At 40.5% G+C, this 17,305-nt stretch overlaps 1 protein-coding gene across 9 annotated transcripts in view; it reads right to left on the bottom strand.

Annotated features, from left to right (window-relative positions):
- The window catches only part of ASCC3 (activating signal cointegrator 1 complex subunit 3), a 508,597-nt gene that overhangs the window by 406,533 nt on the left and 84,759 nt on the right, over positions 1–17,305 (bottom strand). The gene's annotated exons all lie outside the window — the stretch shown is intronic.

Here is a 17,305-nt window from a genome sequence, read left to right on the forward strand (position 1 = left end):
TTTAAGTCATTTAGAAAGTCCTTTGACAGGGAGTATGACATGTCCATTTGTGACCTGAGAATATGGATACTACTGGGCTGCTTACACGCTTCATCAGTATTCCCTGTAACCCTAAGTTAACTCCAAAATGGCAATTTTGTGTTATACCCTACCCTTCACCCAAAAAAGGATATGTTCTTCAGCCAGCCTTCTCAAGTAGGAGTTTGAGATTTACCAGTATTTGGCTTCCTGTAGGAGCAGTTTGTTTTCAAGCAAGTCTGTATCGTAACTCAGTCTTCAAAATCATTCTGATAATAAAGGCTGTATCTTTGCTGTATACACACACACAAGAAGGTATGTTTGATCAAACAACTGCCAACATCTAAGCTGTTAAAATCTTTGGAATCAGGCTGCCAGGATATAATCAACTTGTATACATCTTTAAAGGGATGGAGTAACTAGTACAAATTCTGCAACCTGTTTATAATTTCCACTAAACCTCTTCCAGATCCATATCTATCACTGATTGTTCTACTCTTGCAGTTGGACTCACCTTGCTGCTTGAACAGCCAACTGGTGAAAAACTTTACTATTAGGAGCATTTAACAATCCTTGTCATCTATTTCCACTTTAACTACAAAAATTTCTCCAACAGAAATTAATTTACTTTAATAATGGTTTGAAACAATTCTCCCTCACCATTGCTAGGAAAAAAGGAGTACTTGTGGCACCTTAGAGACTAACCAATTTATTTGAGCATAAGCTTTCGTGAGCTACAGCGATGAAGTGAGCTGTACCTCACGAAAGCTTATGCTCAAATAAATTGGTTAGTCTCTAAGGAGCCACAAGTACTCCTTTTCTTTTTGCGAATACAGACTAACATGGCTGCTACTCTGAAACCTGTCATTGCTAGGAGAATATATGTTACAGGGACCTTTAACTTAGAAATCATACTCTGAGTGATATGGCTTAGCTTACCATTTTAGTTGTAAATCTAATAAGAACCAAATTTCTGCTGTTTGGGTAGATCTTTTATACAGCAACACTGGAGAAAAAACCTATTTCAGAAGTTGGGAACATGCAACTCTAAAACCTCAAAGAAGGACAGGGACTTCAAGGACAAGGAATACCTGAATCTACTTTTAAATTCCTTTTTATTTTAAAATGGACTTTGTTTCAAATTGATAGTGACCCTTTTAAATGAGTGTGACAGGTGTCGGTCGGTCCTCCGAGCCCCTAGGGGCGATGGAGAGCTAGGGTCTCCGCGGCAGGCCTCAGCCACACCTTCCGGGAGTTAGGAAATTAGCGGGGAAGGTGTGCCGGCCAGAGTCAGTGGCACGCCCCCCTCAGGCAGGGGAGCGCCGGCCAGAGTCAGTGGCGCGCCCCCCTCAGGCAGGGGAGCGCCGGGGTAGGAGAACGCAGGCCCACCCAACTCCACTACGTTCCAGCCCAGGGCCCTGACAGTGGCGGGAGGCGAAGGTCCCGCCGCTGGGTCAGCAGGGCAATCCACACCCGCTGACCAAACACACCCACCCCACGGTGTAGTTCGGCCCCTGGGCTACTTCCTACTCAGTCCCTCAGGCGGGTCGCTCTGGTCCCTCCATCTCCTCCAGGTATTCCGCTGCAGGCAGCTCCAGTCCCTCCATCTCGTCCGCATATTCCGCTGCGGGCCACTCCCGCTCCCCCTCGGTATCGGACTCACGCTGGCCCGGGCTGCAGTCGGGCCCCTCCAGGTCCTCTGGGTATTCGGCGGCTGGCAGCCCTGGTTGCCACAGGCCTTCCTCCCAGTCAGGCTCCTCCTTGCCCAGGGCTTTGCCTGGGTCAGCAGCAGGATCGCGAGGGAGCAGCCAGCAGCCTGTGTCTGTCTCCCATCCTGGTGCTCTCTTCACTGGGCAGAGGGCCCTTCCCTTTGTACTTCCTGTCCCACCCTTCCCCTTCCAGGGATTGGCGGAAGCTTGGCCTGGCCCCACCCACCCAGGCAGAAAGGGTGGCTCTTTACCCTCTGGTTCGGAGGGGAGCCACCCTGGCTCCCTACAATGAGATATAGAGGTCTCATGAATGTTAGGAACCATTACGAAAGGGATAGATAATAAGCCAGAAAATACCATAATGCCACTATACAAGTCCATGGTATGCTCACACCTTGAATACTACATGCAGTTCTGGTTGCCCTAGCTCAAAAAAAGATATATTAGAATTGGAAAAGGTACAGAGAAAGGTAACAAAACATATTAGGGGTATGGGACAGCTTCCATCTGAGTAAAGTTTAAGACGACTGGGACTTTTCAGCTTGGAAAAGAGGATCAAGGGGCAGATATCAAAGTTCCATGAAATCATGAATGGTGAGGAGAAAATGAATAAGGAAGTATTATTGACTCCTTCTCATAACACAAGAACTAGGCATCACCAAATAAAATTAACAGGCAGTAGGTTTAAAACAAAAGGAAATACTTCTTCACACAAATGTATAGTCAACCTGTGGACTTGCCAGGGATGTTGTGAAGGCCAAAACTATAACTTGGCTCAAAAAGGCATTAGATAACTTCCTTTAGGATAGGTCCATCAATGTCTGTTAGCCAGGATGGATAAGGATGCAACCCCATGTTTTGGGTGTCCCTAGTCTCTGACTGCCAGAAGCTGGAAGTAGAAGGGACTGAAGCATTCAACAATTGCCTGTTCCATTCATTTCCTCTAAAGCTCCTGGGATTGGCTGCTGTCAGAGGACAGGATACTGGGCTAGATGGAGCATTGGTCTGACCCAGTATGGCCATTCTTATGTTTCCTGTAATTAAATTAGTGTTAGCCCCATCCTCTTCACTCCATGACAAAGACAGTAGTCTTCAAAGTCCATGTTTGTGCCACAGTCCTTACTACTGGCTGCCCCAGCATTACAAAGCTATTTAAAAATGGACTGAACAAAGCACTCACACTGGACGAAATAATCGTGCATTGGCAAAGGGATGAACAGTATGAAAAAGGCACTGTCATATCCAGTTTCTATGATCCTGCACATACATGGAATCTGAACGCAGAAAAAAAAAGAGATAGTAAAAATCTAAAACAAAATGTGTGTACCAGTAAATTTGGTATATTGGGTAAGAGGTCAAAGGAGAACAGATTTCTCAAAACACTAATAAAAAAAAATCACATTTTTCAACGAGAAAGCAGCAGCTACAAGCCACATCTCCTCAACTTAAATAAATGTCTGATACTTGTTCAGCACTGAAAACCCTACCTCCACTGTGTACAATCTGTTCAATCCCATTTTTTCCTCACATTTTTTGTCAGACTCCTTAAATATACAAAGGCTGTTCCAAGCCAGAAAAGCTAGAAAGTTTGGAATAATCTCCATTGCCAATTTTACCTTTTCCTCTTCATTTCTTTGCCTATAACACCAGCTCTAGCTTTCCTTCACACTTTCCTTCCCTAGGAGCCGCTCAACTACCCCTTTTGAATCTCACATGAAAATCTTCATTGCTTCATCTCTTGATTAATTCCCACAAATACTTTCCTTACCCCATTCACAAAATCTTTCCTTCTCTCTTTAATGTATTTTGTTTTTGAATTACAAGCTTTCTGCTCCAGTCTACCCTGTACTGCTTCTGCTGTATTTTTTATGAGTTCTTGTATCTACCTCTTTTCCTTGTTCTAAACTATTTAAATATAGTTTCTATTAAAAACACTACAGAGAACTTGAATTAATATTTGTTTCTCAGTTTTGGGAAACTACAAAATGAATAGCCATAGAGCGGTGTTGCACAAAAGGCCTCTAACTTTCCCAAAATGAAGAACATTTATAGGAAAAATTCTTATATGCAAAAAAGCACACTGGCAGTTCATCTAGAAAAAGGTTGTTGTGAATTGTAAATATACTGTATGATATTTAAATTATAGGCTCCATTGTTTCTTTCGATGATGAAAAAATACTTTCAGTTTGTGAGAAAAAATTAAGGGGTGTTTTTTAGTGGTTTGATTCATAAGTGAAAGTAGCACAAAATTATTGCTACTCAATAAGAAGTATTTTTTACTTGACTGTTTGAGAAGAACATTTATTCATATTGAGGATACCATTATTAGTGGTGTGCTGAGAATTCAGAAGAGACACAGATAGGTGAGGTGAATGTTTATAAAATTAGGTCACTGCTCAATGAACGGGTACCTATAGTATCTTATCTTCAAAAGGAAACAACTGCAAACACGATGAGAGGATAACTGTAACGTGTGTTGTATTATGCACTGCTAATGAAGTCATGTAAACCCCGGAGACTCTGATGTAGTATTTCCTAAGGAAACAGTTATGGACCATGTGCCCAGGGTTAAGGGCCTTGGGATGACCAGTCTTCTAACATGACAGTGAACAGAAAATTACCAGCCACCCCCTAAAATAATAATTAGCTGAGATTATATTGTACCATACGGTCTTTATTATCTTTGTTTGACAATAAGACACAACCTGTATTTGAATTTACCTTCTCTAATGCTGTGTGAAGATCATAACTTTACCATGACCAGAGCGCTGAAGGAGTCTTTTTTGCATATATCACAACAAACCCAGGATTTTAACAATTAGTTTAGCAGCTGGCAAAAAGTTATAGTTTTCATGAAGAATTATAGTTCATGAAAATAGTAAGTAAAATAGGCTGAAGGTAGTAAGATCATCAAAATTGTCCTCAGACAATTTAAAAAACAAAACTTGACAGGAAAACTCAGAAATCTCTAGCATACTTCCAGCCTCTACAAGAGAAAATTCTTTCTGTTCTCTAAAAATTAAAGAGCAATAAGCCTACTCCAATTATGTATTGGCAGCTGGTGCCTTCTGTAATATTGCTGACTGTATGAATTCAGCATTCATGATCCAGTAATACACATTTCCATTTCTCCCACTTTGAAGTATAGATAGTTTAATGACCTGCATTCACAGGTTTTATAGAACAGCAACAGATCTATTTGGTATGACATTTGTAGAGGCACTTTCATGAAAATTTTGTAGCTAATGCAGAAAACACTAACAATTTTACACTAAAAGTCCTGTTTTGAGATAAAATATATCACTTTATATCTACAGTACATTCTTGCATGCAAATCCTCATCAGTTCAGACTCTTATCCTGTGTGCAAAATCCAAATGCACAAAATTGAACGAGACAATATTTGCATAGGATTTGATCTTTCAGAAAAAAGAAGTTTTAAATATTGCATTAGTATTGAATGAGTAAAAACAAAATACTCTTCCGATCACATATATTACAAAGAAATTGAAGTAAACAGAAATAGCCTGGGTATATGAAAGCAGTAGTTAATAATACAAACAAGCAATTACTCAACCCTAAATTTAGTGGTTACTAACAACTAATGGGATGACCACAGAGGTTGGATTAGCAGATATGCATACTAAAACGAACATGATTGCAAAGGTACATAAAAAAAATTAATGTTTCAGCTATATGGCCTAAGTGTGTCTAGTCACACAATTACATTGCTATTTTAAAACAAAAAGACCTATTACAATATTTCATCAGAATACATCAGTGAAAAGAGTATTAAATCTACATTTCATAAAACATAGTTACAAAAAACATTCTATATAAATCACAGTTTTAATATTCCCACAGTGAACATCAATAAACATGAAAAATACATATGCATAAATGCATTCTATTTTCAGAAAGAAAAAAATATTAGAATGTTGTTGCTATCACACATTTTTCAAAGTCCAGAAATTAGAAGGATGCATTATAGGTCAAAAACACAAATGCTAGAAAACACACAGTTAGGGTTCTCACTCCATTTTAAATTTTGCTATCTCACCCTGATTGTCCTCCAGGTCTTCGTAGAATGCAACTACCAGCCTCTTCATAGGAATTTTAATATTGCTTATTGAATTATAGTAGAAAGTATGGTTATGTAGAGTCTAACTCATCAGGAAACAGCCATGTGCTTTTGTGTTTGTACAATTTCTAGTACATGCTAGGTGCTACCAGAAACATGAAATAAATAATATTTATCAACTATAATGAACTCAGTATGGTATTATACTGTATGCTAATATAATCTATGTGAAGTACAGGAAGAAAGCACATTCCATATTGCAAAACGGGGGATATCTGTGACCTACATGGTCAGGATCTACACAGGAAAAGTTCATAACTAACTTGCATATGGAGTCTCCAGAAGGTATCAGGAGGGGAAATGGATAGCGAGATCTGGATATCCAGCCCATAGCGATGTGGTACAGGATAATGTGTGTTTGAATGGGGGGAAAAAAAAGAGGGCGGGGGGAGCACTATGGTATGAATAACAAACCTCTCTCATTGGAAAGGTGGAGGGTTTGAACATGAGCCTCTAATTAGTGAGTAGCTCTATAGTTTGCATGACACCATGTAGGTGTGTGCCTGGAATAGCAGAGGTTCTGTTACATATGAAATTTAGGCTATGATCCTGCAAACTTGTCAGTACATGTGTAGGACTACACAAGTAGTTACTGAAGTTATGCGCGTGTGTGTTTAGTTAGAAGTAATCGTAGGGAGTAGAATGTACTTTTGAGTTGGAAACCAGAGTATTTCCACATTTGTTGATGTTTTGGTTTTTTGAGCTTCAATTTTCAAGTTTCCTAACTTTCAAAGGTATTTCCATTTTGAATTTCTTGACTTTCAAATTGCTTTTGTTATAACTACAATATTCCATAATGCTCTTTTAACTTGGATATCCATTTACCAACTTAATTTTTGTTTGTTTTGTAATTTGGCATTGCATTGGTGTAATAGACCAGTGGTCCATCTAGCCTAGTATCCGGTCTTCCAATAGGCTGGTATCAGATGCTTCAGAGAGAGTGAACAGAACAGGGAAATTATCGAGTAATAAATCACCTGTCCCCCAGTCCCAGTTTCTGACAGTCAGAAACATGTTTAAGGACACCCGAAGCATGGGGTTGCGTTCCTCACCATCCTGGCTAATAGCCATTGATGGACCTATCCTCCATGGTTGGCACATAAAATGTAAGAGTGAATTGCAATTACTGGTAAAAGAGTCTAAGCTGCTGGTAATGCACCTCAAGTCCAACATATTTTTCCAATTTTAGACTGTATTAACAATTTTGTACTTGGTAAACTTTTTAAAGAAGTTTGTACTATATTTTTTACTGACTAGATGATGGTAAGACCACCAAACAAAAATAATTCAAAAACTAATCAATGCAGCCCTACTGTCAAATATTAGTTGAAAAAGTACAAATGAAATATACCACCATATCAACAGTGGAATAAATAGCTAAACGTTCTTAAGGATAATGTGAAAAGTATAAATTATACACTAATGCCTCTACCTTCACCCACCTTGCTTACTTGGTAAAATTATAAAAACAATAGAGCATTACAGCAAGAAAAGGGGAGTATTGATTTTGTAATAATTCCTAAGCATTAAGCAACAACAACAAAAAAACTATTTTTTATTTGGACCAGTAAGTACTGTAAGTAAAAGGAAATGGAAATAGCATGAAACGAATAAATAAATCCTATCCCGAGCATCCACTTTAGGTGAAAAGCTAGAGCCATTTATCAGCAACAGTGATTTGTTAGACAGAACCACTTTTTCTCCATCTTCTTACATAATTTTCATTACCTTAAAGATACATTTGTTAAAGAGTTGCCAAAAAACGGGGGAAGGGGAAGCAACACTTTTACTATAAATACACAACTATATTTAAGTAATGTTCAGGATGTATATCAAGCAAAAAAATCCAAACTCATGCCTCATTTTAACCTGTCCTCTTAGAAACAGTGTTTCACACCTAGCTAATGTGCCATATATGATAAGTTTGCAGTGTTGCTGTAGCCGTATTGGTCCCAGGTTATTAGAGAGACAAGGTGGGTGATGCAATACCCTTTACTGCAGCAAATTCTGTTAGTGAAAGAGAAAAAAAAAATGTTCTCTTTCACCAACAGAAGTTGGTCTAATGAAAGATACTACCTGACCTACCTTGTGTCTCTGATATATGGAAAGTAACATTATCTAACCTCAGACTAAGGAATGCAGTTTACAATGAGACAAGTTAGGGACGCTATTGGCAGCCAGTAAAGGACAGAGTTTGTGCTTCTTGGGCTTTCTCAGTTAGTATCGCCCTAACCAGGGCGCAGGTTAAGCGACACTGTGGAAAATCTCCCTAAAGCATAACAATAGGGTTATGCTTCCCAGGGAAAGACTGGCTGAATATGCAAAGGTTAGACCAAAAGGGGGAAGGAAAAAAAAAGTGGGGGGTTTCCATGGTCGGTATTAGACCTACTTAAAGCACAACACAACACAAAATGGTGCCAAAACTAGCTGGATCCTACTTCCAAAAGGAAGAGAAAAGAGAGGGAGCAGGAAGAGTAATGTAAGCAATGTGCCTGTATAAAGAGAGAAGGGTCTGTCCTCAACCCAAACAGGCTGCACACTGCCAACACAAAACTGGGAGAAGAAAGAGGTATGGGTCTAAGAAGGTCAGTGGAGCCAAAGAAAAGCCACAGTTCAGTGACACGCAGGCAGGATGGAGAAAAGTAAACCCCATTAAGAGACAGCTGAAGAACTGGGCTCAAAACCAGAACCAAAGCTGATGTACCAATTAAGCTGAGATCCCAGGGCAACAGAAACGGAAGAAGGGGCCAACACAACCAGAGCCGCGAGATGAAAAAAGTACAAGCTGCCTTAAGTGTACAGACAACAGGAATACAATTTTTTTAAAAAAAGTAATTTTTCAATAAAAATTGACTTAATATTTCCTGTGTTCCCTGCTAGAAGCTTTATCTTTTCATAAATCAGCAGAGCCAAAATGGATAGGCTACTTCAAGCAGCTTCCTATTTTTGGGGGGAGGGGCGGCGGGTAAGGAGTACAGTCATCTTTGGAGCAGCACCTAGTGTCCAGGCATAATGTCGACAGGACCCTTGGCTCCAGTGCCTACTGCTGGCAATCTCCTATGGCTCAGCCCTCCAGTCAAGTCACAAAGTTGAACCTCTTCTGGGGTATCATGAACCAGTCCAAATGAATCTGCATAATTTTCCTGTTTCCTTGGGCTCCTGAAGTCTTCTCCTTGTAAAACCTTGTCTTGGGGTTTCCCTGGCAGGAATCTGTTATATCTGTCTGTTACTTTAACTCTGGGCTTCTCAGCCAAAGAGATCTGTCTCCTCTGGAGTCTCTCCAACAACTTAGCACCTCCAGTCTACATATTATTGCTTAGATCTGCCCCTCTGCCCAGGAGCCAATTAGCTACTCACCTCCCAGGTGCAGAGCATTCACTAGCCTTGCAGATTGGGTTAAACCTGTTCACAAGGTTGCATCAAATATAGTCAGAAAGAATGAGTATTACATAAACGTGTGTGTACCATGGGAGATGGCCTTCCTGTATGACCTTAGTCCCCCATTGTCTTTGTGCCTCAAATCCTTACCTGTAAAATGGAAATGACAGCACTTCACAACACCTCTGTGAGGTAGGGAAGATAAATACATTGAAGATTGTAAGGTGTTCAGAGAACAGAATAATGGGGAGCCTAATAGACAGATGAGGCAGGTGACATATTGATGACATCTGGTTACATTTCATATCAAAAGAATGCATATGAAACAGTGATGTAACTACACTACAGAACCTGAGCAACCCCCAAAAATATGACAGGGAGCAATGTAAATTTCAATGCAATGAAGCTGAACCTCCTGCTATGTGGTCTTGAATCAAAGAGGAGCCAGACAGAAAATTCAATCTGTAGGGCAGAAGCAGCCAGAGTGTTGGAGACCCCAGGGCATGGCCATTAGTTAAGTTGAGGGGATGGAAGGCCATAAGGGTCGAGGAGGTCTCCCTGCTGAGGCCTAAGGGCTTCTTCTCAACCCCCCTTAATAGAATTCAGGCCTGGCTGGTTTGAGTAAGCTCTTTTGCTCTTAAAACAATGTTGCAGTTGTAGATAATGCCTTACAGTGTAAGGTTTGCTGACGCCAAGGTAAAGATAACAGGAGAGACAGCTACAAGGCCAGACAGAACGTGCTGGTTGTTTAAGTTGCTAGGAATGCTTGTTAGAGGTTGCAGGAAATAAATATTGTTGTAACCCATATAAGGAAGGCAGAGTACTTGTGCAAAGTTTTAATTGGCTGATGTGTAGTGCAGTAGCATTAAGGAATATAAAAGTGTGTGTAATGACCTGCTCTGATGTGCAGGATTTGAGATTCTATTCTCCCTGTACCTTGTTTGCAGCTGCAAATAAACTTTTCTCCACCCCGTTGTGATTATTGAGTGAAGCACACCGGGTAACGAACCCCCACCCCCGTTGTTCGCCTCTGGCACTGGGTGCCAGCAACAAGAGCAAGGACCTTCAATCATTCAGAGAACTTTCTACAGTTTTGGCTGGACTTTCTCTGCTCTGTGCCGATTGGCCATTGCTACAACCCTCTCCCTCCCTTTTCCTCAGTCTCCTCATTCCAGTTTCACTCCACTCCTCCCTTTTTTCTGTTTAGTTTATCCTATAGTCAAAATGATCAAATAAAACTGTGGAACTAACATAATGTTTGCTGCCAGCACACTGTACATTCTGCTGTGTCTGTCTTATCTATTTGTAAGACAGACACAGCCTCTTTGTAACCTCTTTGGGGCCCTAACCAAAAATCCTATCAAACAGATTTCTTCTGTAGCGTGCCACCCAGGTCACCAAATTCAGGCAATTCCAGTCTAAGGCTACAGAAAGCACATTCCAGAGTCCTAGAGAGCTCACAGAGAACACTCTGGGTGGCTGGCAGGCAGGCAGGCATTATTTTACAAGGAGATCCAGCTCAGCTGTAGTAGTGCAGCATAGGGAGCGTGGTGATGCCTCTGGCAGGCCAGTCCCAGCCCATTTAGACTTTATAGGTTAACTCCAACATCTTAAACTTCATCCAGTAATCCACCATGTCTGGTTGCAGCAGTGCTGATCATCAAGTTCCAACTCCTCTGTCGCTACCATTGTAGAAAGGAGTCGCTTACAGAAGATTATAACGGAAGCTCAGTAGTAAATTCAACTGCAAATTTCCCACATCAGCACATAAATTTCAGTCTTTTCACACCAGGCAAGCACACCAAATCAATAACTCAAAGATCATGGAACTTGGGGCAAACAAAAGTTTGCTCATTGACTGGATTGGAATTGGCGTCTCCCAGCCAAGATATGGATAACATTCTGGGTTTTGTAGATCTTTGTAGATCACTGGTAATTAAGTCAGGAAAAATTAACTTTATTTCCACAGACCTAAGGCCCAAGCTAGTATATTTAAAAGGTAGTTAGACACAGAGACATGGTCCCAGAGTGAACTGTCCCAGAAATATATGTAAAAGATCTAACTTCCCCTTCCCTTATCCAAAAACAGAGATCTTGTCAGACCTTTCCTGACTGGCCACGCAACTGCCAAAGCTCAGTTTTCTTACATGCTATATTTCAGGGAAAATTGAGAAATATAAAGGCTGTAAAAACCATACTTAACTGAATGATCTCTTTGGGATTTGGGCATAACATTTCTAGTATTTACAGTATGATAGACTGCCTATGTCTGTGTGTTCTTCTAGCCAACTTCTTCCTTTCTTATCCCTTTAACCAGAGATAATCTCCCCTTAAAACTATAGCTAATTCAGAGGTTAAAAAATAATAAAAGTAAATTTGAATATTCTGAATGGTTGCTAGGAGAATATGGAAAAGTGAAAACATTTTTTTCCCTACAGAAAGGTGTTTTAGTTTGGTTTTGTTATTTAAAATTTGATTTTTATTTATTTAAGGAAAAACTTTATTAAGATCACTACAGTTTATCACAGTAGTAATAAACTAAATCCAGGACTTTCTATTTTATATATTAAAAAAATGAGTGGTATTCATGTATATGTGCTTGAAAATAGAAAGTCCTGAATTTTGTATATTACTACTGTAACAAATGATAGTGATCTTAAAAGAGAGTTTTTCCTTAAATAAATAAAAATCAAATACACACACACACACACACAGAGAAAGACTGATCCTGCACAATTGAGATAAATGGAGTTTTGCTATTCGCTTCAATAGGAGCAGTACTCATTCACCATAATGAGTGAAAACCACACGTACACTTGAAGATAGCAAGTCTTGAATTTTTTTTGGTTTTCCTCCAATGTATACCATGGAAAGATTGTACAGTTATCTTCTAAAGCAGGGGTGGGCAAATATTTTGGCCCAAGGGCCACACTGGGGTGCAAAACTGTACGGAGGGCCGGGTAGGGAAGGTTGTGCCTCCCCAAACAGCCTGGCCCCTGCCCCCTATCTGACCCCTCCCACTTCCCAGCCCCTGCCTGCCCCCCTCAGAACCCGCCACCCATACAACCCCCCCCACTCCTTGCCCCGACTGCCCCCTCCCAGGACCCCCCCCAACCGCCCCCTGGGACCCCATCCCCTATGTCCCCCCACCAGAAACTCTGCCCTATCCAACGACCCCCTGTTCCCCATCCCCTGACCACCCCCACCTCGAACCTCACCCCCATCCAACCACCCCCTGCTCCCTGTCCCCTGACGGCTTCCCCTTCCCCAGAACCTCCTGCCCCATATCCAACTCCTCGGCCCCTGCCCCCTTACCATGCCACTCAGAGCGGCATGTCTGGCAGCTGTGCCGCCCGGCCGGAGCCAGACATGCTGCCACGCTGCCCTGCATGAGCACAGAGCCCCGCCACCCAGAGCGCTGGCAGCGTTGCTGCAGCGGGGCATGGGGGGGAAGAGAAGAGCTGGGGAGGGGCTGGGGACTAGCCTCCCTGGCCAGGAGCTCAGGGACAGGATGGTCCTGCGGGCCGAATGTGGCCTGTGGGCTGCAGTTTGCCCACCTCTGTTCTGAGGGTTAAGAGGAGAAGAGAATTAATCTAGTGTTCTTACTCAGAACATTTCAGGAATATCTTAAACTCTTGCATGCATACACACACACAACCTCTTTACAAGAGAAGCCAGCTAAAATTAGAATCTCACCATATTATTTTGTAATCTTGGCTGATACTACCTACTGCCATATTTTTCAAGTGGCTGACAGCATAAATGGAGAGAAAAATTGAGCTACTGCAGCCATAAAATGTGACATTTTTAATATCAGTATTCAGCATAAAACTTTCTCCAGTGAAAAATCTTATCCAAAGCACAAAGCTAAACCCTTTCTGCAAATTTGTAATTCTCCAATAGAAGTTCTAAAATTCTGAGAGACGTTCATAATATTTCAGATAAATGAGCTCAACTAGAATTAACTATCTAATGAAAACTGTTTCCGGATTTCAAAACATATAACACATTTAAAATAAATGAGCCCTGAAATTATTCAATTATGCAAATATTTCAGAGCATTTAATTTTTCCTTTTAATAGGTGCGTATCTTTAGGGAACTTGTATTTTCAAGTATACATTAAAGTTCTACCTTATATATAAAGAAAGAAACTAATTTAAGTTTCCACATACATGCTCTCTCATTTATTCCAAAACGTATCAAACAAAGCTTTTTAACTACAACCAGTTTTATAATAGGTTTTAAAAAAAAAATCCTCTAGGGTCCAACTTCAAAAGCATTCGAGTAATTTGTGAACAGTCATCCCCCTTTATCAAGTTTTCATTGCATTGCTTGCCAACTTTTAGCAGATTTTTCATGACCCTTCATCTAGTTAAACAGCACCTCACTCTGTGAGAAGCCCCATATTCTACTGAGTAAGGGTGTGAGTATTTGCCCCTTTATACCATTTCGGACATACACTTTTAGTCCTAGAATAAGATTGGTTAAAGAATTTTTTCTCAAGCTAAAGTACTTGTGCCTCAAAAATAACACTCAAGAATTCCTCTTGTCTAGGTTATCATCTATTATTGTAATACCTAGCAGGCTTACTAGGACAGGGATCTAGCCATTGTACACATATATATTAAGCGACAGTCTAAAGAGACAACATAAAACAGTTGAGTGAGAGGAGGGAGGATGGAGTTAACATTAACTGGATGTTTTAGCAGAGATAGCTGCATGCACAATACATAAACAGCAAACTAATCACTCACAACCTCTCCATCCATTATCAGATGGCAGTGTTCTGTATGCATTGTGGCAGATTTAAATGCTACATATTTAATGAATTTGATTTGAAATATACTTTAAGATAGATCATGGAATAGGTAAATGTATTTACAAAACATTAAAAGTACAACCTAGAACAATTTAAAAAACAGGAAAAGCCAAAAGGCCACAATATCCCACTTTTCCAATACATACTTTGACGTGTTTGTCCATTGAGAGGGATGATGCACTTTTTTTTTGGGGGGGGGGGGTAGGGGGGGTCCCACATCTGTTACACTGGGGTGTGCCCTAAAACAATTTCTTTCCTGCCAAGAGACAAATCGGACCGTTTCTAAATTCGCACTCAAGATCATTTTCTCTCCCTTTGCCTCAGGTTTATGAGATTTATCAGCACTAGGATTCAGAGAAGTAGATATACTTGGTTTACTTAGGTGTTTCTCCTTGTTACCTTTCTTTTTACAGCCAGAAATTACCCACAATGACTTCAAGATATTTTTCTTGAATGGTAACAGCGAATTTAGAATCTATCAATTTTTATGTATAGTTGGGAATTACATTTTACAATGTGCATTACTTTGCACTTATCAACAGTGAATTTCATCTGCCATTTTGTTGCCGAGTCACCCAGTTTTGAGAGATCTCATGGTGACTCTTCACAATCCGCTTTGGACTTAACTATCTTAAGTAGTTTTGTATCATCTGCAAATTTTGCCACCTCACTGTTCACCCCTTTTTCCAGATTATTTTTGAATATGTTGAACAGCACTGGTCCCAGTACAGACTCTTGGGGAACACCACTATTTACCTCTCTCCATTCTGAAAACTGACCATTTAATTCCGACCCCTTTGTTTTCTGTCTTTTAACTTGTTCCTGATCCATCAGAGGACCTTCCCTCTTATTGCATGACTGCTTACATTGCTTAGGAGCCTTTGGTAAGGGATCTTGTCAAAAGCTTTCTGAAAGTACACTATAGCCACTGGATCACTCTTGTCCACATACTTGTTGACCCACTCAAAGAATTCTAATAGACTGGTGAGGCAAGATTTTCCTTTACAAAAGCCATGTGACTCTTCTCCAATAAATCATGTTCATCTCGGTCTCTGATAATTCTGTTCTTTACTATAGTTTCAACTAATTGGCCTGGTACTGAAGTTATGCTTACCAACCTGTAACTGCCATCATCACTTCTGGAGCCTTCTTAAAAGTTGGGGACACATTAACTATCATCCAATCATCTGGTACAAAAGCTGATTTAAGTGACAATTTACATATCACACTCAGTAGTTCTGCAATTCCATAGCTGAGTTCCTTCCGAACTCTTAGATGAATACCATCTGGTCCTGGTGACCTATTACTGTTTCATTTATAAATTTGTTCCAAAACCTCCTCTATCAGTATCTCACTCTGGGACAGTTCTTCAGATTTGTCACCTAAAAAGAATGTCTCAAGTGTGCGAATCTCCCTCACAGCCTCTACAGTTAAGACTGATGCAGAGAATTAATTTAGCTTCTCTGCAATGGCCTTATCTTCAGTGGCCTCACTGATTGTTTGGCAGGCTTTCTGCTTCTGATGTACTTAAAAAAAAATTGTGATTAGTTTGAGTCTTCAGCTAGTTTCTCTTCAAATTCTTTTTTGGTCTGCCTAATCATACTTTTACACTTGACTTTCCAGAGTTTATGATTCTTTCTATTTTCCTCGATAGGATTTAAGGATGCCTTTTTGCCTCTAACCACTTCTTTTACTTCGTTGTTTCGCCATGGTGGCATTTTTTTGGTCCTCACACTATGTTTAACATAATTCACCATTCCCTCAGCTAGCAGTGGGCATAAAGCTGCATGTTCCATTAGCTCAATTTTGTTATCCTTTTCAAAAACTGTAGTACTTTATTTCCAAAGGATATATACAATATGCCACTTCAGTAACTTTTCCAATACTGTATATACTCTACCAATTGATAATACAGAAAGGTCAACTTTTTGGCATCCTATTAACAAAGAAGATCTTTTCAGTTATATTTTCACATTATCAATGAACTACAACCTAACCTGGAAGATGATCCCTCACTCTCACAGACCTTGGGAGGCAGGCCAGTCTTCGCTTACAGACAGCCCCCCAACCTGAAGCAAATACTCACCAGCAACTACACATCACACCACAGAAACACTAACCCAGGAACCAATCCCTGTAGCAAACCTTATTGCCTACTCTGTCCCCATATCTACTCTAGCGACACCACCAGAGGACCCAGCCACATCAGCCACACCATCAGGGGCTCATTCACCAGCATGTCTACTAATGTTATATATGCCACCATGTACCAGCAATGCCCCTCTGCCATGTACATTGGCCAAACCGGACAGTCCCTACGTAAAAGAATAAATGGACAGAAATTGGACATCAGGAATAGTAACATACAAAAGCCAGTAGGAGAACTGTCAAGGTTCCTCCGCCACTCTGAACTCTAGGGTACAGATGTGGGGACCTGCATGAAAAACCTCCTAAGCTTATCTTTACCAGCTTAGGTCAAAACTTCCCCAAGGTACAAAATATTACACCCGTTATCCTTGGACTGGCCGCTACCACCACCAAACTAATACTGGTTACTGGGGAAGAGCTGTTTGGACGCGTCCTTCCCCCCAAAATACTTCCCAAAACCTTGCACCCCACTTCCTGGACAAGGTTTGGATAAAAAGCCTCACCAATTTGCATAGGTGACCACAGACCCAAACCCTTGGATCTGAGAACAATGAAAAAGCATTCAGTTTTTTACAAGAAGACTTTTTATAAAAAATAGAAGTAAATAGAAATAAAGAAATCCCCCCTGTAAAATCAGGATAGTAGATATCTTACAGGGTAATTAGATTCAAAAACATAGAGAACCCCTCTAGGCAAAACCTTAAGTTACAAAAAAGATACACAGACAGAAATAGTTATTCTATTCAGCACAATTCTTTTCTCAGCCATTTAAAGAAATCATAATCTAACACATACCTAGCTAGATTACTTACTAAAAGTTCTAAGGCTCCATTCCTGGTCTATCCCTGGCAGAAACCAGCATACATACAGACACAGATCCTTTGTTTCTCTCCCTCCTCCCAGCTTTTGAAAGTATCTTGTCTCCTCATTGGTCATTTTGGTCAGGTGCCAGCGAGGTTACCTTTAGCTTCTTAACCCTTTACAGGTGAGAGGAGCTTTCCCCTGGCCAGGAGGGATTTCAAAGGGGTTTACCCTTCCCTTTATATTTATGACAAGAACCCTTCAATCTTCCTGGACATTCTATAACAGATT

Source organism: Lepidochelys kempii, chromosome 3 (genome assembly GCF_965140265.1).
Source record: "Lepidochelys kempii isolate rLepKem1 chromosome 3, rLepKem1.hap2, whole genome shotgun sequence".
Lineage (NCBI taxonomy): Eukaryota > Metazoa > Chordata > Testudines > Cheloniidae > Lepidochelys > Lepidochelys kempii.